The sequence below is a fragment of the Dendrobates tinctorius genome, unplaced genomic scaffold (assembly GCF_039654945.1).
Source record: "Dendrobates tinctorius isolate UK_male_01 unplaced genomic scaffold, ASM3965494v1 ptg000046l, whole genome shotgun sequence".
Lineage (NCBI taxonomy): Eukaryota > Metazoa > Chordata > Amphibia > Anura > Dendrobatidae > Dendrobates > Dendrobates tinctorius.
Genome location: NW_027361714.1, coordinates 9,066,683 through 9,089,479, shown reverse-complemented (window position 1 = coordinate 9,089,479; position 22,797 = coordinate 9,066,683).

Genomic DNA, 22,797 nt, shown 5'->3' with positions numbered 1-22,797 from the left:
ATCCATACTGTGCCTGACACCGTCTGAGCCTGCCTCCTGATGTATAGACATATCTTTTGAATGTGTACACTATCCATACATGTTATCTGGGAAACGGTACCCTTTCTCACCTTTGTGCAATCACTTGCAAGCCATACTGGGCCTTACACCGTCTGAGCCTGCCTCCTGATGTATAGACATATCTTTTGAATGTGTACGCTATCCATACATGTTATCCGGGGATACGGTACCCTTTCTCACCTTTGTGCAATCACTTGCAAGCCATACTGGGCCTTACACCGTCTGAGCCTGCCTCCTGATGTATAGACATATCTTTTGAATGTGTACGCTATCCATACATGTTATCCGGGGATACGGTACCCTTTCTCACCTTTGTGCATTCACTTGCAAGCCATACTGTGCCTTACACTGTCTGAGCCTGCCTCCTGATGTATAGACATATCTTTTGAATGTGTACGCTATCCATACATGTTATCCGGGGATACGGTACCCTTTCCACCTTTGTGCAATCACGTGCAAGCCATACTGGGCCTAACACCGTCTGAGCCTGCCTCCTGATGTATAGACATATCTTTTGAATGTGTACGCTATCCATACATGTTATCCGGGGATACGGTACCCTTTCTCACCTTTGTGCAATCACTTGCAAGCCATACTGGGCCTTACACCATCTGAGCCTGCCTCCTGATGTATAGACATATCTTTTAAATGTGTACGCTATCCATACATGTTATCCGGGGATACGGTACCCTTTCTCACCTTTGTGCAATCACTTGCAAGCCATACTGGGCCTTACACCGTCTGAGCCTGCCTCCTGATGTATAGACATATCTTTTGAATGTGTACGCTATCCATACATGTAATCTGGGGATACAGTACCCTTTCTCACCTTTGTGCAATCACTTGCAAGCCACACTGGGCCTTACACCGTCTGAGCCTGCCTCCTGATGTATAGACATATCTTTTGAATGTGTACGCTATCCATACATGTTATCCGGGGATACGGTACCCTTTCTCACCTTTGTGCAATCACGTGCAAGCCATACTGGGCCTAACACCGTCTGAACCTGCCTCCTGATGTATAGACATATCTTTTGAATGTGTACGCTATCCATACATGTTATCCGGGGATACGGTACCCTTTCTCACCTTTGTGCAATCACTTGCAAGCCATACTAGGCCTTACACCATCTGAGCCTGCCTCCTGATGTATAGACATATCTTTTGAATGTGTACGCTATCCATACATGTTATCAGGGGATACGGTACCCTTTCTCACCTTTGTGCAATCACGTGCAAGCCATACTGGGCCTAACACCATCTGAACCTGCCTCCTGATGTATAGACATATCTTTTGAATGTGTACGCTATCCATACATGTTATCCGGGGATACGGTACCCTTTCTCACCTTTGTGCAATCACTTGCAAGCCATACTGGGCCTTACACCGTCTGAGCCTGCCTCCTGATGTATAGACATATCTTTTGAATGTGTACGCTATCCATACATGTTATCCGGGGATACGGTACCCTTTCTCACCTTTGTGCAATCACTTGCAAGCCATACTGGGCCTTACACCGTCTGAGCCTGCCTCCTGATGTATAGACATATCTTTTGAATGTGTACGCTATCCATACATGTTATCCAGGGATACGGTACCCTTTCTCACCTTTGTGCAATCACTTGCAAGCCATACTAGGCCTTACACCGTCTGAGCCTGCCTCCTGATGTATAGACATATCTTTTGAATGTGTACGCTATCCATACATGTTATCAGGGGATACGGTACCCTTTCTCACCTTTGTGCAATCACGTGCAAGCCATACTGGGCCTTACACCGTCTGAGCCTGCCTCCTGATGTATAGACATATCTTTTGAATGTGTACGCTATCCATACATGTTATCCGGGGATACGGTACCCTTTCTCACCTTTGTGCAATCACTTGCAAGCCATACTGGGCCTTACACCGTCTGAGCCTGCCTCCTGATGTATAGACATATCTTTTGAATGTGTACGCTATCCATACATGTTATCCGGGGATACGGTACCCTTTCTCACCTTTGTGCAATCACGTGCAAGCCATACTGGGCCTAACACCGTCTGAGCCTGCCTCCTGATGTATAGACATATCTTTTGAATGTGTACGCTATCCATACATGTTATCCGGGGATACGGTACCCTTTCTCACCTTTGTGCAATCACGTGTAACCCATACTGGGCGTGAGAATGGCTGGCGAGCTGTTAAGCGAGCTACAGCACCTGTGGTTTGCACACGTAAGTATTTCATTTTTTTCAGGAATGACGGTTAGGCCTAATTCCGGAATTGCGGTTGACCTGCCCTTACTGGGAAATCATCGTTCGCGAGTAATAATTGTAATCAGTGATCCCCATCACTAACGTTGTTCAGCGGGTTATCTGCACCTGTAAGCGACAAACGCTGGCCTTTTCAGTGTAGCGCACATGCAGCCATGGACATGTAAGGGCATGACACACCAGTTATTGGCCAATCTCATGTGCCAGAGCCTCACGTGTCCCTCTAGTAAGCCGGACTTGGACCGCGGGGCATGACGGAGTCTCGTTCATTAACGGAATTAAGCTTGCAATGTGTGCATCTGTTCTGTAGCTGGCATGGTTGAGGTTGCCCGTGTTGAGTCAAATTACGCAGTAGGCTCCACTCCTGGTGGTGCCCTTCTGGACATTCCTTTAAGGTTCAGCTTTGCAACCATACTACCCACGTAAAACAAACACTTTGCCTTCATGAACGCTGTTTGGAGGGTCATGACTCGTGGGAATAACGCCGCCCAATCAGTTAACCTGCTAGAGAGATCCTTCGTTGCTCCCAAGCATGACATCACACTCCCTAGGAGGAAGGTAATGCCACTGTGGCAACCGTACTCCTGGGGGCGACACAAGTGCACTGATGCCCAGCCACTGCTCGATGAATCTGCTGGTACATTGACCCAGACCACTACATTCCCCTCGCACGCTACCCGGCCTGAATCTGACCCTGATGAAACTCAGGTTACCCTTCCCATATACAGTTCCATCTTACACGGTGACAAAGAGGAAGCTGCAGATGAAAGTGCAGGTTCGGCCCACCCGCCATCAGACACACCACCGTACTATCAGGGGCCCTGTGCCAGTGCCGTCGCCAACGAGTGGGCCCCCCCTGCTTGCTCAGGATCACAGCACTTGCAAGGTTAAAATACTGTGCAGTGAGATGGAAGATGGGGACGACGAGGAGTCCAGACTAGTACAGGGATTCCCTAGCGAGGAGACTTATTTCATTGTTTTCAATGTTGGGACAGCAATTTTTGGGGAGCACTATACTCTGGAGAATGATAGATGGGGCCCACCATACATTGGAACATTCCAAAGGTGGACATCAGACACTGGAGCAGCATTTACAGGGCCCATTATACACTAGAGCATTAGAAAGGGGGCCCATTATGTTTGGAGCATTATTTGGGCCCATAAGACAGTGGAGCTTCATCCATGGGGACCAACATATACTGTAGCATTATGTGGAGCTCATCATATACTGTTTCAAACATTATATGGGACCAATGATTCTGTATGGAGAAATAGATGGGCCTCGTCATGAGATGTAAAAAGTGAAGTATTTTTCATTGTACTATACCGCTATTTCTCTGCCGTATCGGAGCATGATGAGTTGTGGTATTATGTGTTAAAGGGGCGCTCTTTTGCCCAGGGCACATGAAAACCTGGAGCCAGCCCTACCCCCCCACAACTTTAGCCAAATAACCCCCATTTTTCAGTGCGTAACTTGTATTATGAAGTTAATTAAGGTTGACCAGCTTAAGTAAGAAGAATTGATGCTTTTGGCATTCAAATGAGCACTGTAGGTGTGTTTCCTGTCCTCCTCTCACTACCGACTTTTATTCCCCATTGACTTACATTTTGTTTCGTGTTTCGGGACGACCCCGACTTTTCCCTATAATCGGCCGATCTTGCTCGACCCGACTTTTGGAAAAGTCGGGTTTCACGAAACGAAACTCGACCATAAAAAACCAAAAGTCGCTCAACTCTACCCATGGGTTCAAAATGCTCACTTTATCCATGGATAAATCTGTCAGGCATCTAGTTTCCAAAATGGGGTCACCTGTGAGTGATTTCCAATGTTTAGGCACATCAGGGGCTCTCCAAACGTAGAAAGCCCAGTCCATCAAAGTCTGCTTTCCAAAACATCACTCCTTCCTTTCCAAACCCTGCCATGCACCCTAACAGTAGTTTTCCCCACATATGGGGTAGCGACATACTCAGAAATTGCACAAGAAATTTTGGAGTCTATTTTCTCCTGTTACCCTTGTGCAAATAAAAAGTTTGGGGCTAAAATTACATTTTTGTGATAAAAATGAGATTTTTTTTATTTTCACGATTCAACATTATAAACTTGTGAAGCACCTCAGGGTTCAAGGTACTCACCACAATCTAGGTACATTCCTTGAGGAGTCTTTTTTCCAAAATGGGGTCACTTGTTTGGGGTTTACACTGTTAAGGCACATCAGGAGCTCTCCAAATGTGAAATGGCGTACACTCTCGATTCCAAACATTTTTGCACTCCAATAGTCAATCGATGCTCCTTCCCTTCTGAGGCCTGCTGTGTGCCCAAAAAATACTTTTCTCCCACATATTAAAGGATATATGAAAACTTTTTAGTTTGTGATTAATATCACTCAAATGAACCCCATCTCATACAATTGATATGCAAAAAGCCTATTGGTCAATATTAGGTCTAGAAGTGTTCCACCTTGTTGTTTCCTGTACCATTTGTGAAAGGTAAATATCTTTCATTGTTGTCAAAAACCTGTTTACTTTGCTGGACCTGCAGGTTTCTGTTCCTCAATTTATATTTGGGTAGTTGAAGTCCCTATTCGTACCAAAATCATAAATAGAACCAAGGAATTAAATAAAAAGAAGTGAACGTATATTCCCTTAAAATTAGTCTTTAATAATCCAATATAAAAAAAACCTGCCCAGTGAACAAAATGGTAAAATACCAATGAATGAAAAATGACCACAAAAAGGCCTACAGTGACACTGCAATAAACCTTGCTCAACACTTGTCTTGCTACTATCCCTCACTCCCCTATCTCACCCTAACAATAAAAGTGGAAAAACTATATCTTGAAAGGGAAGAAATAAAGAAGCAGGAAAAAAATACCATTAAAGAGAACTTGCAGGTATCTTGTAGACCATAAGATATAACTGAATACAATAATAAACTAACATCCCATTCAATGATTAGGGCCCCAAAAATGGCATCTTGATGATTATAGCCTAAAATATAGGCCATATGTAGTTAATACATTAGCAAAGCAGACTATAATGCTATAGTAAAGAGTTCACTTATCGTGCATAGGATCCCCGTTGTCACAGTTCATCAGGAGGCCTTCACAATATTGATATCAGAGATGCCGGATGCCATCATGAATGAAGCATTCATTTTAGGCAATAATCATCAAGATCCCATTGTATGGAATGTTATTTTATTATTGTTTTCAGGTATATCTTATGGTCTACAATATACCTGCAAGGACTACAGAGACCTGTGTGTCGTAAGCAGTGCCTTCCCGCCTCCCACCAATCCCGTAATAACAAAACACCGACAAGCATGGATGAGATGACCAGGTCGGTCACAGTTTATTAATAAGCAGAGAGAGACAAGTACAATTCGCAACAGACTCAAAGCTGTAAGCCCGCGACCGCTGGGCATGTCGGCTGATGAGAGGTTACGAACCTTGCCCCCCTCTACACTACCGCCATGGAGGATCATGTGTATGACCTACACAGGACTCCGACCCCCACACAACATCAATAAGGCCTGTTCAACCCCGTCCTTCAAATTAGATAAAAATCGCTGTCCGGTCTCAGGAAGAGTGAGATGTCTTTCTCCAGATTGTGGTGATGAACTACGCTGCCGTAATTTTCTTTGACAAACTTTGCCATCTTCGCGTTTATCTTTCTCCTTGATTTGTCGATGACTTTATGGTCCTTAGCTCCATGCCAGACTGTTCGTGATATTATAACGGACCACACCACCACCATAACGGACCACACTACCACCATATCTGGTACAAAACAATCAAACCGCTCTATGTCCATTGACATTATTGTGTAGAGTTCCGCACCTGTTGTCTTGCACAAATCATTACCACCTGCATGTAACACCAATATCAGCCGGCCTTTCACCATTTTAGAAATTTTTTCCACCTCCGGGAAGATCTGGAGCCCTCTGATGCCTCTCCAGTTGACCTCTAGTTGCGGGAAGTAAAATTCTTTCCACCAGGGCGTATCTCGGCTGTTTTGCACGCCCAGTAAAAAAAAGAGTGTTCCAAAACCCAAACTGCGGGCTTATGACCTCCTGTAAGAAACAAGATGTGGTATAGCAGGTGTGGTCTTATGTATCTTGCAAAGCATGCGGATTTCCAACGACCCGATCTCTGTACTTCGACTTCCACTACAATGGCCCTAGCTGCTTCAGTGGCCACTGCTATTATAAAGAAAAGCGTCCCGGAATGTATAATAATAACAATAGTATTCCTTTGGGTTTAAGCCAATAGCTTATAGACATTGCTTAAAAATTGCGTGAAACTGATATTTAGTAATCGGGGACCCGTCAGTGCGTGAGAGAAAGAATCTATTCACGTGTCTTATAACCATATAGCTTCTGACTGTTTTTACTGGGCATTTAGTCTAGCGCATTGACCAAGACCTACGTCCCTCTACCGGTGGGATCACATTTGGATTTCCGCACCCTAATGCACAAAGCGACGCTACTAATAACATACTGATAGGGAATCTAGGCTGTCAGCCCCATCGGGGACAGCAATGACCATGTGTGCAAAATGCAATGCGCCTCGGAATATGCTAGTGCTATACAAAAGCAAAGATTTATTATTATTATGGCAAGATCTTTGTAGATTAACACGCCTACTGATGCTGTTTTTTTTACTGCGGCACCAGTTCGCTAAAGTAGCACCCCGGAAAACGCGATTTCAAACGCTGTAGATATTAGGGCTGACTCGTATTGTGACTTGCATCCCATTTTGGAGATTGCGATATGTCTGCCCATCCCAAAAGCTGAAACAAAAGGGGGCTATTTCTGATAAAATCTGTTGTGATAGTGTACCTGACGCGACTCTACTCTTGCGTTGGTTGTGGAGCTCTACTACCACGTCACATCTTGCCCGATCACACGTATCGACAGGTCTTCCTTTAATTAACGAGCACCATTCTTCTCATGCCTTACCATAAACCTGCCAGGTAGCCAGTGTCACTGAGGCACAGAATAAGGACATTAGTGATGGCTGTGCATTGGGGAGGAAGACTTTGAAGGCCTGCTAATCGGAAGATAACAAAGAGTTAGGCCTCTTTCACACATCAGGTTTTCGCCGTCAGGCGCGATCCGGCGCTTTTGACAGAAACCGGATCCGGCGAAATGCAATGCCGGATCCGGTTTCCCCCCCATTGACTTGCATTTGCGCCGGATCGCGCCGGATGGCCATGCGTTTCATCCGGTTTTCGCCGGATCCGGCAATGTGTCGCGATCCGGCGTCTGGAAAAAACGGCTACTGTAACGTTTTTTGTCTCCGGCGAAAAAGCCGGACACGCCGGATCTGTTTTTTTTGGTCTGAGCATGCTCAGTAGCTCTGCCCACAAGACATATATAAAAGCAAGACAGTGGGACCCACAGCCACACCCAACATGCCACCCAAGAAAGCAACCAAGCGCAGCAGGAGAAGGCAGGAGACCACTGCAGCACCATCAGCACCACCACCACCCCAAATGGAGCAGCAAATGGAACATGCTGAGGAGGGGAGGCCAGCAGCAGATGAGAGACGGTAATTATCAAATCCCCCATTCCTCCAAACTAGGGCTATTGAATATCAAGATATTCATTGGCCCTTTGTTTCTCTTTATTCAACAGCCGCCCAATAGATGCAGCAGCAGCAATGGCAGCAGCTGGAACACCACCCACAGGCATGGAGTGTGGCCACCAGGAAGACAGCACATCATCTTCTGGGAGCCCTCCCTCGCATCGTCAGCGTTTGACGGTAAGTTTTTATTTCCAAAATCCATCATCTCTGTAATATATGTCTATTCATTGCCTTTTATTTCAAAACAGGATTCACAAAATGAAGAGGAGCTCCCAGAAGAAGAAGGAAGGGGTGGACAGACACTTGGAGTGGGCTCACAATTGGTAAGTTTTTTGCATCAAACGCAGAAACACAACATCACACTACACACAACACATAGAAAACAATGTTCTGCAGACCACACACAGCAAACAAATGCCTACATCCAAAGACATAACAATTTTTGTTTTCTTCTCTAGTCTTCCCAATCTGGTGCTCGGCCAAGAGGTCCTCGCAGTGCCTCCCAGGGTCGTCGGCGACAGCAACGCGGCGGTCACCAGCGTGTAAGTATAAATATTTTTGCTTTGTTTTTTTGCACTTTTTATTTCATTTCTTTTGTGGAGGCTAATTATGTTACTTTTGTCTTTTTCTTTAACAGCCTTCACAGCGTGCTCCCGACTCTGACGGTGAGGATGGAGGACTCGATGTGGACCACCTCATCGATCTCGTCAGAGAAAGGGAGCCGCTCTGGAATATGGCTGACCGCCGCCTCGCTGACCTTATCGTTACCCGACGACTCTGGGAGGAAATCTGTTCGCTCCTTGTGGGCCGCTGGGAGGACCTCGATGTTCGGGCCCAGATTAAAGAGCGTAAGTATATACAGTACCGGTTGCTTGATGTAAACCAGTGTTTCCCGAACTCCAGTCCTCGTGGTCCCCACAGATCATGTGTTCAGGATTTCTATTTACTATGGAAATCCTGAAAACATGACCCCTGGGGACCATGAGGACTGGAGTTTGTGAAACACTGATGTTGTATACTAACCACTCCTTTCTCGTTTCAGGGAACAGAATTGTGAATCGGTGGCGGTCTGTGAGGGATCGTTTCAAGAAGGAGTTCAATAAAGAGATGCGGGCCCCAAGTGGATCTGGAGGACGCAGGAGCAAGTACAAGTACGCACAAGCCCTGTCGTTCCTCCGGGAAACAATGGTCACTAGAAGGTAAATATTACACACCACATGTGAAAAAAAATGTTAGATGTAACTTTTTTTTTTCAGCCAGGGCCATACCATGTCAGTATTTTAATTGGTTTTTTTTTCTCTTTATTCCACAGCACGGTGAGCAGCACTCGGGAGCCTGCACGATTGGACCCTTCTGAGGCGATCCCTGAGGAGACCAGCACCGAGGGACACTTCGACCGCCCCGGTACATCTGCACCTTCCCAGCCTTCCCACACATTCGACCCATCTGTCCCATCCACCAGCACAGGAGCATCGTGGCCGCCTACATTACATGAAGCTGCTGGTGAGGAGATCGCTTTCCCTTTACCCCACCCTTCTGCCCCTGCCACCTCTAGTACACCTGCGGGTACTGGGCGGCAGCGGCAGAGGGGTCAGGAAAAGAGTTATGCGCCAGAGTTCTTGCATCTGAATGCATCTTTCCAGAACTGTCTAAAAGTCTTGTCAGAGCAAATCTCCGCAGGCTTTCAGCAGATCAACTCCAGCATTCTGGAGGTGAAGACACTTCTGCAAACCATGCATTCAGAAGCAAGATCTTCGCCAAACCACACCTTTTCAGGTCTGTTGTGGAGTGCATGGCAACACTATCTCCTACCCAGCAGATGCATGTAATGCATTCGTGCCACGGTGCTCTACAGCAGGTTACCTCCCAACCTCCACCTCCCACCACTGTAGTTCCTCCACCTGCACCCCCTCCAGCCACTTTCCATCCTCCCCCTCCTATTACATCTGCACCCCCTCCAGCCACTTTCCATCCTCCCCCTCCTATTACATCTGCACCCCCTCCAGCCACTTTCCATCCTCCCCCTCCTATTACATACCAGCAACCTCACCAGTACCAGCAACCTTCCCAGTACCAGCAACCTCCCCAGTACCAGACATCTCCCCACTTCCAGCAACCTGTCCCGTACCAAACTCCTTCCCCGTACCAAACTCCTTCCCCGTACCAAACTCCTTCCCCATACAACTTTCCATCAACATCATCTGCTCCTACAGTCCCTGCCCAACCCTCCACTCCACCACCCACCACCTCTTCTGCCTCCCACATGTCCACCCATTCTGTAGCTTTTTCCACACCATCACCTCTAACTGTTCCTTCCCCACCACGATCCCAGTCCTCTCTCCACACTCCCATTGTCGAAGTGTCCCGCAGCCCCTCCAGCAGTATTTCCACCCCACACTACACCGAGTTATAATGTTTTTTTTGTAATAAAAATGCCCATTTGGTTGGTTTCAAACCTTTATTAAAAAAGTTTTTTTAAGTTTAAAAACAGTTTACACAAAAAAAAATATTTTAAATAAAAGTTAAATTATTGTTTACACTGGTTGTCTGTCATTTCTTTCTGCGGGGAAATATGTTTAAAAAAAAGGTTAAATACAGGGTATTTAAAAGGTAAAAAGGTATTCAAAACCAGGTATATAACTGTGGGTAAATTTTAGCTTTTTGCCACAGTTGTGTTCCTGGTTGTGTTTGAAGCAAAGTATTTCACCTGAAAAGTTGTGTTTATTGTTGGTGATTTCCTAACAATGTACACAACTTTTGTTAAAAGGTGAAATACTTTGCATAAAACACAACCAGGTACACACCTGTGGCCTAAAGCTAAAAATAGTAAGACCATGACAAGATAGCCAACTTTGGTTGGCAAAGGTATATACTGTTGGTCCAGAAGGTACACAAGTTTGGTTAGGGCACAAATCTTTCACACTCTGTCATCCTGCCAGAGAAAACAGAAAGCAAAAAACACAAATATCCTGAACTAAAAGTAAAAAATATACTGCAAATAATGCATAAAGGTAATAATAATAATAATAAGGGTATTTAGTAAACATAATTTTGATCAAAATAATGTACAAGCCATCCCGCCACGTCACGGCAACCCTTGTGGGACAGTCCCTACTCTAGTATTTAAAACCTTATCACTAGCCAAGTGGCGTGAATGTGAATAAGGGTCGAGCGGCTGAACCACTTGTAACAGCTTAGGCCAGACTGGATGGCTTTCCCAGCTCAGAAAAAGGGCGGTCACACCCCTATATGCACTGAATGCACAATGAAATGAAAAGTGTACTCTGCCTTGAGGTGACATAAAGTATAGTGCAAAATTGTCCCTCATTACTGAAACCGTCACAGAACTTCTAGTGGTAATATTTCCAATGACAACATCCATCTTCGCCAGTAACTTGCTCTTCTCTCCAACCTGCACTTTCTCCTCTACAACCTGTCAAAGAAGGGCTGTAGGAACATGCTATATATAGTTTTCCAGTAGCCAATCCCGTTCGGAAGGCCACAAGGGTCAATTTTAAAAACCAGATCCGGCGTAATCCGTCGAAAAACGGATAGAAAAACGGATGAACCGGATGAGACGGATCCGGTTTTGTCTGTCAAGAACAAGACGGATCCGGCAGAAAACCGGATCCGGCACATCAGGTTTTACAAAACATTTGCCGGATCCGGCATTCCGGCACGACGCCGGATCGCGCCTGACGCCGAAAACCTGATGTGTGAAAGTAGCCTTAGCAATCTTATCATCCACAATAGACGTAACTCTGGCGCGGCACCAGATGTTGTGTCTAAGATATAATGGTGCTAGGTGGAACACAGTGCGAGAACCGATGGGGAAGAAGAGGACCTGCTGTTTTAAGTTTTGGGTTTTTTTGTACCAGTGTCTTTGGTTAAAATTATGATGTTTGTATTTCTTAATTTGTTACCCCAAAGTTTGACTGATGCAACTATAGAAAAAATCTCCAACAGATCCTGGTTGCGGCCCCAGGTGGCTGGGGTCCATAGGTCCGGCCAGCAGCTTTTTCATCATTTGTCCTTGTAGATTGCGACAAAACCATTTATCAAATCTCCACTCACCGCCAGACCTAGATGCTTGCTTGGCGCTTCCTGTGACATGTATGCCCATTGTAGGATTCCAAAAATGTCCTCCAGACCGACAAATCCGCCTTCAGGGAGCGGTTGAGTCCGATTCGGTGACTTTTTTTTTTGCTTGGAGGAAACTTTCAACCATCTGCATTATTTTTTGCAATTTATCCGCTGGCAAATGAAAACCATTTCATTGGTATGTATTTCAATGCGAAGGAAAGGGAGCGCATTACACCGACCGATTGTATTTTCCGGCGATAGTGGAATGCCGAGATATAAACTTAAACTTTTGGAGAAGGAAGGAATAGAGTTTAGAGTTCCTGATTCAGAAAGACAAAATTTCATCGATGCATTGAATTGTTGAATTGCTGCCTGTTTCGTGACGCACTACCAAGTCTAGGAAGGTACTGAATCGCTCAAAAGAGTGACAGGAAATGGAGCAGCCCATCGGTAGGCACATGTCAAAATAAAGCGGCTGGCCTATTTTACAGTGCAAGAAGTGTAAGCGTTCGGGAGGCGGAAAGCTAATTCTGTCGGATTTTGCCAGCAGGGCACCAGGCCCCACTGTGCGCACAAGTTCTACTGCTCTGTCAAATGAAGCATAGGTTAATGATATTGTGTCTTCTGGGTATCACATCATTAATCGAACCGTATTTTGGGTAAGAAAGATGATGTATTAGCCTATAATTTCAGTGTTCTTTTTTTTTATGGGGGGGGGGAGTTTACTTTCAATTGGGCTAGAATTCAAATTTGCTGCTCCATAAGCCCAAGCATTTAACCACTCAGCCATTAGCTTAACTGGCAACCATAGATAAAGTCGATATTCTGAAATTTTTGAAAGGCAACGATTTAACTGATTTTTTACATAAAATCTCGGGGAATTCGCGTGTTCTACTTGATGTAAAAATTCGGGGACTACGTGTGACAATTTTAGATTATTTGATTTTAGATTACTTGCCGATATTGACAAAATTTGAAGGGGACAAAAAGCCGTATTTAAAACCGTAATATGACTGCTGGGCAGCTCCTTTATCGGGGTAAAGACTTAGCCAGGGGCCTATGGCGGTTACGCCCGCCGGGATTATGCCTCGTAATTGCTCCATTTGCTTTGAGGCTACACCTTGATGCAGGATGTCCTTGAATGTAACAATGGTAGCTGCGCAATTGATTTTGCTTCAGTAATAGGTGTGTCTTTTGGCATTTAAATTTTTTTTTTTGTTTTTTTTTGTTTAGTAGTAGATGTCTTTCTTAGTATTGATTCATTATCAATTTATCAACATTCACCAATATATGTCACAGGAGGAGAGATACCTGAACTGGTGTACTCCGACTCATGGATCCGTATACCACTTTTACATGTGAGATACATACTCCGCCGACTCCGCTCTAAGGACTCTTACACATACTCCGCCGACTCCGCTCCAGGGACTCTTACACATACTCCGCCGACTCCGCTCCAGGGACTCTTAATTTAACGGGGGTAAACCTGTAATCAAATCCATAATTTTTCCGCAGAGCAGCTCATAAGTGCTTCATTTGCTTGGCGGGTACACCATGATGTAGGGTGTCCGCGTCCACAGGATGAGCATCCATGTTTATATTTACCAGACACATTAAATCAGCAGTATCCTTTGTTAAATAGTAAACGGGCCCCTGGTCCACGTGCGACCGTTGAGTCCTGGAGTAATTAGTGGTCGCGTATGAAAAGGGGGGGGCTGCTTTTGAGCCATCATCAATCATAGCCAAGCATCTGTTCCCAGCCTAATTTGGGCTGTAAGGTCAGACGCCTGCGGAATGTACATTGTACTACCGACAGGCGGAGACATCCATCATTATTTTGAGTGATTTATAAAACGTAGATCCCTGGGGTGAGATCACTCACCGCTATTTGACTCCGGCCGAGTGACCCTAGGTGATGGAGGTACTCAGGCTCCCACAGTATCGTAGTTTGAGGTTAGGTGTCTGCTGTGTCCAGAAGCCCAGGGAGTGTGGGATTGATCCATGGCGGCTCCTATGTGGTCCGTGTCTGCGGTGTTAGCTTCTATGTGGTCCGTGTCTGAGGTGTTAGCCCCTATGTTGTCCGTGTATGCGGTGTTAGCTCCTATGTGGTCCTTGTCTGCGGTGTTAGCTCTTATGTGGTCCGTGTCTGCGGTGTTAGCTCCTATGTGGTCCGTGTCTGCGGTGTTAGCTCCTATGTGGCCCGTGTCTGCGGTGTTAGCTCCTATGTGGTCCGTGTCTGCGGTGTTAGCTCCTATGTGGTCCATGTCTGCGGTGTTAGCTCCTATGTGGTCCGTGTCTGCGGTGTAAGCCTGATTACGGATCCTAGAGGGATAGCGGGAATGATGATGGAAGTCTGCTGAGGAGAAGTAAGGAGTCCTGCGGAGTCTATGCCCGGAACCGCTGCTACTATGGGGTGTGTTGGGGGCATTCACGCCAGCCATGAGGGGTTCACACAGTGTATACGGGGCTTAATGGCAGTATATAGGAGGGCAGGGCTTCTAGGTATCAGCCGGGGAGGAAAGAGAAAGACCCCCACCCCAGCACCTGAATTTAACCCCTGAGGATGTTGCTGGACACCCCTTCCTTTCTCTTTCCGTTGGTCAGTGGGGCGTTCTAATTATGGCATCACCTGGGTGGGAGTAGAGGGAAGGCGAGGCACTGCACAGAGTTTGCTTATCATCAAATCCATGGGGGCTCTACAGTCAGAGGCACGATCCTTATTCAGTACAGTGCCTGCCATTCTCTTTAATGGTACTTTTTCCTGTTTTTTTCATTTCTTTTCTATCAAGATAATGTTTTCCCGCCTTTATTCTTAGAGTGAGATAGGGGAGTGAGGGATAGTCCTTGGTGAGTGGGGGCGCCAAATTCGTTCCTTAGGATGCCAACCTCCACAGCAAGGCAGGTGTTGAGCAAGATTTATTGCAGGGTCACTGTAGTCCTTTTGTGGTCATTTTCTAATCATTGGTATTTTACCATTTTGTTCACTGGGTAGGTGTTTTTTAATATTTGATTATTAAAGACTAGAGATGAGCAACTTTGCCTTTTTTCGGGTCGAGTCGGGTTTAACGTTCGCAAAAGTCGGGTCGAACGAAATCGGCCGACCATAGGGAAAAGTCGGAGACCGACTGAAACATGAAACCCAATGCAAGTCAATGAGGAAGCAAAGTCGGCAGGGAGCGGAAGACAGTAAACACACCTACAGTGCCCATTTCAATGCCAAAAACATCAATTCTTATAACTGAAGCTTGTCAACCTTAATTTACTTCCTAATAATAGTTATGCATTGAAAACTGGGGGTTATTTGGCTAAAGTTGTGGGGGGGGGGTTGTGCTGGCTCCAGGTTTTCGTGTGCCCTGGGCCAAAGAGTGTTAGTGCGCCCCTTTAACACATACCACAACTCATGATGCTCCGATACGCCACAGAAATATAGGTATAGTACAATGACACATACTTCACTGCTTACATGACATGACTGGTCTATTTTAAATTGTACAATAGCTCAAAAACAGGACAGTATATTGCTCCATACAATGCTATGGCCACCACATTGTGCGCCATACAGAATAATGATTCCCATATATTTCTCCATAACAAATAATTAGGCACATATAATGTTCCATACAGTATATGATGATCTCCACATAAATCTCCATATATAATAGGTCCCATTTGTAATGCTCCAGTGTATAATGGGCCCCTTAGATGCTGCTCCAGTGTCTGATCTGCCCCATTTACAATGCTCCAGTAAATGATGGGCCTCATGGATGATGCTCCAGTGTATGATGGGCCCTAATAATGCTCTGTATATAATGGGCCCCATTTGTAATGCTCCAGTGTATAATGTGCCCCTTAGATGCTGCTCCATTGTCTGATCTGCCCCATTTACATTGCTCCAGTACATGATGGGCCTCATGGATGATGCGCCAGTGTATGATGGGCTCCAATAATGCTCCATATATAATGGACTCCATTTGCAATGCTCCGGTGTATAATGTGCCCCTTTGATGCTTCTCCAGTGTCTGATCTGCCCCATTTACATTGCTCCAGTACATGATGGACCTCATGGATGATGCTCCAGTGTATCATGGGCCCTAATAATGCTCCATATATAATGGGCCCCATTTGTAATGCACCAGTGTATAATGGGCCCCTAAGATGCTGCTCCAGTGTCTGATCTGCCCCATTTACATTGCTCCAATACATGATGGGCCCTATTTTTAATTAACCGAGGAATGGTATGTGAAAAGAGCTCCATGGAGTAATCTGAGGTGTGTGCTTCCACATCCTTCACTTTTGGTGTGGGTGAAGGACACAAGGAAAGGGGTTGCTCCTGACGAGAAGCCTGCATTTACGACTCAGTGCTTGCATTTTTTACAACTTCAGAAAAGGAGGCGATAGAGCTGGAGGCTGTTTCAGCAATGTAAGCCACAAACAGTTCCTGATGCTCCGGCTTTAAAAGCAGTCTACCTACTCCCAGAAAAGGGAGCCTTACAGGCCTTCCAGAGCCACACCATGACGCTGGCTCAACACCTCCTGCCTTAGCTGCTATTGTGTTTTTGGCACTACCAGTAGATGCACCACCACCACCATCAGTACCAGGTCGCCCTCCACGCCCACATCCGCGTCCTCTTCCACCATACTTCCTCATGTTTTGGAAAATGGACCCAAAATACCAGCAGATATATGGTACTGTATCAGAAGCGAACAGCTCTATACAGTTTATGGATAACAGTAAATCTCCGTATATATTTCATGAGGCATACACAGACGCTCACAGGCTCAGTATGGATTACCCAATAAAATAACAAGTTGAAAAAGGGTACAGTATCACCAGATACAAGGTATATATAGTATAGTGTAAACATTCTGATTCTCCGTATACATTTCAGGAGGCAGACACAAACGCTCTCAGGCCCAGTATGGATTACACAAGAATATGAAAAGCTGTAATTGGGTTATGTAACACAAGCGTACAGCTGTATACAGTGTTGGGGTAATCTTAAAGTTCCAAATATATTGCCAGAGTAACAGACAGACGTTTACAGGCTCATTATGGATTACACCAGAATCTTTATAGCTAAAAAGGTTACTGTATCAGAAGCGTTCTGCTGTATACAGTGTTGGCCAAATTGAAAATATCGGTATATATTTCCGTAGTCACCCTCAGACGCTCACTCAGTTTGGTTTTGAACATAATAAAAAATGTTGTAAAAAAGTTCCTGGATAACAAGATAGCTAGTATATATTTTTAGGGTACAATTGAAATCTCCGTTTAAATAGTCCTGCTAAATGTCAAACAAAGGTAAAGTATATCAAGATACAAGCTGTATCGAGTATAATGTAAAAATTTGTTTCTCCGATTCACAATATATATAGAAGGCGTAACCCACACACTCTCACTCACTATGGATGACGTAGGGACGGTGGACCTACAGACAAACCAGTCTGTAGTGAAAAGCAGAGGTGTAGCGCAGTGTAGGTGTGAAACCGCTAAGGTAAAGAGAAAGGTTGCAGTGTTTTAGCTTGCCCATTGGAGGGCAGTGGAGAGTGTAGGAGTGGGACTGAAAAACTGCCATTGGTCAGAGAAACTGTTAGGTGATGGTGTGCGGAGTTACCAGTACTGGAAGTATAAAAGGCTGAGGGAAGGTTCTGGAAGAGTCAGTCAGCGAAAGGAGCAAAGTAAAGAGGAAGTTCTGCTGAGGAAATAGAGACAGTGGAAAGGCTCTAGAGAGGACTGACAGCGTAGGCTGTCACGGGGGGGTGGCCCAGAGGATGGTAGCCACAGACAAAGACGGCCTGGGGCTATCATACAGACGGTGTGCTCAGACGGGTGCAGCGATGTGATGGTTGGGCCTAGGCCAGCCACAGTGGAAGAGTCACAGAGGACGCCACGATTATAGTTACAAAGGAAGTGAAGGTACTGGGGCCTGTGTACAGAGAAGTGTGAAACAGCTGTGGTGAATTGCTGTTGTCGACAGAAGGATGGGCATTAAAAACGGACCTGTTCAATACAAACTCTGTCTCAGTCTCGAGTTTGTCTGCGGCAAGAAGATGGTACCCCCCCACAGTTGGTTATCCTACAGATGATACCTTAATACAAATTTTTGAAACAAGGTACTGTATCAGCACATACCAGGTGTGTCCAGTCTAGTGTTAAATTTCCGTCTATACTTCCCGAGTCAGACACAGACACTCACAGGCTCACTATGTATTACACCAGAATTAAACGAGTAGAAAAAGGGAAAGGTATTCGTAGCGTACACCAGTATACAGTGTTGTGGTACTTTTAAATCTTCGTATATATTTCAATCTCAGTAAGCCAGTCCAGAATCTCCGTTACTGGAAACTACATGGATACAAGTATAGACGCAAAGTCGAGTGTTAGCAGAAATTTTGGAATTACTCATCACGGGAAAACCTCCCGGTAGATGTGGATCATAGATGTGGATCACATCACTGTTACTCGTCTCCATCAAATTGTGATCACAAGGAGAGATGTACCCATGGTCCTCACTGCCTATCATGATGTGTCTGGTCATTTTGGAGTGCAAAAGACAGAAGCCACAGGCCGTAGGCGATTCTATTGGATTGGCATGAGAGGAGACATTGAAAAATGGTGGCAGGAATGTCACACGTCTGTGACTATCACAACTGTGAAAGGTGATCATAAACCACCACTGCATCCGCTTGTAAGTTGACGTCCATTTCAAATGGTAACCATTGATCATCTGAAGGTAGAGGCCAGCAGGACAGGCCGTAGCTACATCTTAACCATCATTGATCAATACACCTAATTTCTAGTGGCCGTCCCTGTGAAGGATTTAGCTGCCCAGACTACACAGCGGTGGAGCAGGGAGAGTTAAGTATTGCAACTTGCAAGTGCTGTGGCCATGACCAAGCAGGGGGGCACAATCATGGTTGACGGTACTGGCACAGGGCCACTCATAGTATGCTGGTGTGTCTGACGGCGAGTGGGCTCTCCCACCGTCTGAGACACTGTATTGTACTATGAGGGGCCCTGTGCCATTGCCGTCAGCAATCAGTGGGCCCATCCACCCGACAATTCCATGTCTTCCCTTAAACTGCCTGCCCGTGTATCCTCCCACAAATGCATTACAGCCTACCTCTGTTCGCATAGCCTCTCAACCATGTGCAGGGTGGAGTTCTACCTTGTTGCAACGTCTATGATTAGGCGGTGCTTGGGGAGGTGGAGCAATCACTGCAGCTTCTGCATATGACTGGAGTGTACGGCCGAGCGACGGATGTGTGAGCACAGTCTTCGCACCTTATGGAGCAGGGATGTTAACTCCGGATAATTATTAAGGAAGCACTGCACCACCAGGTTCAAAGTGTGAGCCAGGTAAGGTATGTGTGTGAGTTTTAAACGGGCTATGGCTGCCACAAAATTATGACCGTTATCACTGACTACCTTGCCTGCCTCAAGATGTAGACTGCCCAGCCATGACTCTGTCACTGCAAGTAGTCGGCCAGTACCTCCGCGGCGTGTCTGTTGTCGCCCAAAGACATCATCTTTAACACAGCCTGCTGACGCTTACCACTAGCTGTTCGATACTGGGACACCTCGTGTGCAACACTGCCAGCTGTGGATGTAGTGCTCGTGCGACTGCGCTCTGTGGAGGAGCTTTCACTGATAGACGAGGAGGAGGAGGAGCGAAAGCCTACAGCCAACTATTTCCTATACCGTGGGCTAGGCAGCACTGTTCCACCACTACTGTCCCCAGTGGAGCCTGCATCCACCACATTAACCCAGTGCACAGTGATGGACACGTAAAAGCCCTGGCCATGCCTACTGGTCCATGTATCTGTTGTGAGGTGCACCTTTCCACTCACTGACTGTTTTAGTGCATGGACAATGCGGTCTTTCACATGCCAGTGGAGGGCAGGGATGGCTTTTCGAGAAAAGAAGTGCCGACTGGGCATCATCTCTAATGAGATTAGTTTGGCAATGTAGGCGTTCAAACACAGTGTATGCAGATGAGAGGATGAGTACTTTCTTGTCCTACTCAAACTGTCTGGTAGGGTGAGCAGGACTGGAGAGCTGCATATGGGGTAAGTAGCGGTGGATCGGCTGGAGTGAGAGGGGGTTGGTGATGGTATTGGTGGTGATGGCCTAGATTCAGTGTTGTGTTGCAAAACCATTGTGATTCCCTGAGTGCTTTGGCCTTGCGACAACACCTCCACATTTAGTGCTGGTGGTGTGCTTAATGGTGGCGGTGGTCTTACAGTGGGGGTAGCGATGGAGCGTTGTTGGCTACCTTCAGTCGGAGCAGGTGCACATGTGCTACCTGAGGCTTTGTAGTCCGTCAACGCTTGCAAGTGCATGTTGATTAAATGTCTAAGCATGCAACTTGTATTCAAATTTCTGAGTTGTTTACTTCGGATAAAGGTCCTTCCGCACTTCTTACAGGTAACCTTTGCCTCATCAGTAAGATTTTGGACAAAGAAGTGCCACACTGCACTCTTCCTACTATGGTAAACATTTTCTGGCCTTGCACGCTGTGCTAAGTTGACCATCTGGTCAAGCTGTCCTGCAACTCTTTTAGTTTTTGTTCCACGTTTTAGGACAGCTATGGGCCTGCTAGATAACCGCTGCTGTGATGTCAATGCCTGCTGCGGATCCTTTTCCTTATCTGAACTATTGCCAGCGCCGCCCTCCTCCCCCAATGGATGCCAATCCGGGTCCAGAACTGGGTCATCCATCACCTCCTCTTCAAAGTCATTTGCATCTTCCTCTTCACCTTCCTCTGTGTCACCGTGTAAGGTGGTATAGCATGCGGGAAGGGGCACCTGGGTTTCATCAAGGTCAGATTCTGGCTCAATAGACTGCGAGGTCAATGTAGTGCTGTGGGCCAATGTACCAGCAGAATCATCTAGCAGTGGTTGTGCATCAGTGCACTCCATGTAAGATTCATCTTGGACGGGGAAATTCAGGATTTGACTGGATAACCCAGGCATGGTATGTGAAAAGAGCTCTATAGAGTAATCTGAAGTGTGGGCTGCACATCCTTAACTTTTGGTGGGGGTGAAGGACACAAGGAAAAGGTTTTTTTATGACCAGAACCCTGCACTGACGACTCCGTGATTGCAGATTTCGACCGTTCAGAAGAGAAGGCAATAGAGCTGGTGGCTGTTTCGGCAATGAACGCCAAAACCAGTTCCTGATGCTCCGGCTTTAAAAGCGGTTTTCCTACTCCAAGAAAAGGCAACCTTATAGGCCCTCTTGGGCCAGAGGATGACGCAGGCTCAACACCTCCTGCCTTAGCTGCTATTGTGCTTTTGCCAGAACCAGCCGATGCACCACCACCATCAGTACCAGCTTCGCCCCCCTGCCCACGACCGCGGCCTCTTCCACCATACTTCCTCATGTTTGGGAAAATGTACCAAAAATACCAGCAGAGAGATGGTACTGTATGAGCAGCGTCCAGCTGTGTAAGGTGTATTAAACAAATTAAATCAACGTATATATTATGTTAGTCACAGACGCTCTCACAGTATGTGTTAGACCGTAATACAACAAGGAGATATACAGAAGTGTATCAGCATTGTACAGCTGTGTACGATTTTTGTGCAACTAACAATCTCCGTATATGCATTTACGGAGTGTCACACACACACGCTGACTAGGTATAAAAGTGACTGTAATGCGAACGGCAGATATACAATACTGTTGGAGAATCGGACAGCTCTATGCGATGTGTGTATGTAAAATTGTCAAGCTCCGTGTATTTGAAAAACGGACATGACTCTAAGGTGTAGGTCTGGAAAACCGGAAAAACACAGCTTTTTTTCCAGAGTCACACACAGGTAGCTTTTATTTGTCCGTGCTAGAAGGTGGTACACGGTAGTGTGTGAGGAGCGTACAACGCTGTACGGTATGTGTATGTAAAATTGTCAAGCTCCGTGTATTTGTATACAGACTGACACACGCTGTCTCTGTCTAGTTTTGACCATTATCAAACAGCAGATATACGGAACTGTATGAAAAACAGACACGACTCTAAGGTGTAGGTCTGGAAAAATGGAAAATCTCCTCGGCTTTTTTTTCCAGAGTCACACACAGGTAGCTTCTATTTGTCCGTGCTAGAAGGCGGTACACAGTAGTGTGTGAGGAGCGTACACCGCTGTATGGTGTGTGTATGTAAAATTGTCAAGCTCCGTGTATTTGTATACGGACTGACACACGCTGTCTCTGTCTATTTTTGACCATTATCAAAGAGCAGATATACGGAACTGTTTGAAAAACGGACACAACTCTAAGGTGTAGGTCTGGAAAAATGGAAAATCTCCTCGGCTTTTTTTTCCAGAGTCACACACAGGTAGCTTCTATTTGTCCGTGCTAGAAGGCGGTACACAGTAGTGTGTGAGGAGCCTACAACGCTGTACGGTGTGTGTATGTAAAATTGTCAAGCTCCGTGTATTTGTATATGGACTGACACACGCTGTCTCTGTCTAGTTTTGACCGTTATCAAACAGCAGATATATGAAACTGTTTGAAAAACGGAAACGACCCTCAGGTGTAGGTATGGAAAAATAGACAAACTACTCAGCTTTTTCTTCCAGAGTCACACCCTGATAGCTTCTATTTTTCGTGACACCAGCCAGTACACGGTAGTGTGTGAGAAATGTACACCGCTAGACGGTGTCTGTATGGAAAATTGTCAAGCTCCGTGTATTTGTATACGGACTGACACATGCTGTCTCTGTCTAGTTTTGACCGTTATCAAACAGCAGATATATGAAACTGTTTGAAAAACAGACACAACTCTAAGGTGTAGTGTTGTGAACTCATTT